General features: G+C 51.2%; 1 non-coding gene across 1 annotated transcript; it reads left to right on the forward strand.

Annotated features, from left to right (window-relative positions):
- The first annotated feature begins 356 nt into the window (after positions 1-356).
- On the forward strand, positions 357-477 carry LOC121164486. Its single transcript, XR_005885105.1, has one exon.
- Positions 478-1,845: the final 1,368 nt, after the last annotated feature.

Genomic DNA, 1,845 nt, shown 5'->3' on the forward strand with positions numbered 1-1,845 from the left:
AGGAAGATCTTCCGTCCGATGATTTACTCATTTCCCAAATGATCACGACAGCCGGTGCTGCACCGATCTGAAGCCAAGAGCCAGGAATTTCCTCTAGGTCTCCCATGTGGGTGCAGGGTCCCAAGGCTTTGGGCCGTTTTCGACTACTTCCCCAGGCCACAAGCAGGGATCTAGACAAGAATTGGGGCTGCACCCATATGGGATCGTGACACGTTCAAGGCAAGGACTTTAGCTGTTAGGCCACGGTGCCGGGCCCCTGAAATCCCTTAATGCATGAATGTATATTATCTAGGTTTGTAGGCGACAGATCTGGTCTTCCTATCTTAAGGACTTTCTCTCTTTAAATGTATATTTAAGCACTCACTGGGGCTTGGTCCTCTCCTTGTGGTCCCGACCGGTTGTGAGCAAGAGAAGCAGGACTGGTTTGGGACTGTCCTGTTCGAGTGGATGCACATCACCCTGGTTCCCAGTAGGACAAACAGGTGCATCACAGGCCTGCCAGGGTGCGTCCCCAAACTTCACCTGTGCAAGCCTCCAAAGGCGCAGGCAGACCGAGTGAGGTGTACCCACGGGCTCTGTAGCAGACTGTGCTGCGTAACATGCAGTGGTAGTGTGCCCCGAGTTTGGCTTTTATCCTTGAAAGACGGAGTAAGAGAGAGACCCCTGACCTGCTAGTTTGCCCCAGAAGGCCCCTTGCAGGGAGGGCCAGCACTGTGCGCCCCAGCTCGGCCCAGCTGCCCCTTCTCTTGCAGCAAAAGAAAAAATTAAAAAAAAAAAAAAGAGTATTTAATCTCAACTACCTGAAAGTCTCAGTGACACACAGATAGAAGAGATGGGGAGAGAAGAAGAGAGAAGAGAGGAAGAGGAGATGGAGGAACGGAGGAAGAGAGAGGGAGGGAGACGAGAGGGAGAATCTTCCATCCGCAGGTTCACTCCTCAAATGGTTGTAATGACCCAGGTTGGGCCAGGGGTCAGGAGCTTCTTCCAGACCTCCCATGTGGGTGTAGGGTGCAAGCACTCAGGCTCTCTCCCACTGCTTTCCCAGACACTTTAGTAGGTAGGCAGACTGGAAATGGAGCAGCCAGGTATCAAACCAATGCCCATAAGGGATGCTGGTGTTGAGATGGCAGCTCTATCTGCTATGCCAGAGCACTGGCCCTAGGATTTGTTTTGTAGAAAAGAAACTCTTTACTAGGAAATCTGCCATAAACTTACCAGCAGGGCAATTGTTTCTGAAGGGTGCTGAGGAATATGTACACAGCTAACTTTACATGATGTGATAAAATGGTTGTGATAGTCATAACACAGGGGTTCACAAGGGCCAACTCCTTCTATCCCAGGGTTTATATCTGAAAACAGAGCCAGACACAGACAGAGACATTCCACCCACGGGTTCACTCATCAAATGCCCAGAGCAGCTGGAGCAGGTGTAAATCTGAACCAGGAGGCAGGGACGTCATCTGAGTCTCCCATGTGCAAGACAGGGACCCACGGACTTGGGCCATCACCTGCTGCACTAGGCACTGAGCCCTGCAGGAACAGAAGGTGGAAGGGTGTCCCCCTCAGGGCTGGTCCTGGAGCACGCATCCCAGTGTGTTTTCCCCGTGCCCCATTGCTGCACTGTGGTGGGGAGAGTAAAAGCTCCGCGTCTCTAGCAACTACAAACAAAAAGGCGAATTCAGTGTTCATCGTGGTGACTTCGATAGGTCACTTTGTCTAGGAGTGGGAGAGCAGTGATTTGATCTCTCCGGGGTGAATGGTGTGCTAGCACAAATTCACAGCATGATGGAATGCGGTGACAAGTGTAAAACCAATCAAGTATGTACATCCATTGAAGACACAATT

Source organism: Ochotona curzoniae, unplaced genomic scaffold (genome assembly GCF_017591425.1).
Source record: "Ochotona curzoniae isolate NIBS_2020 unplaced genomic scaffold, NIBS_Ocur_1.0 contig_78, whole genome shotgun sequence".
Lineage (NCBI taxonomy): Eukaryota > Metazoa > Chordata > Mammalia > Lagomorpha > Ochotonidae > Ochotona > Ochotona curzoniae.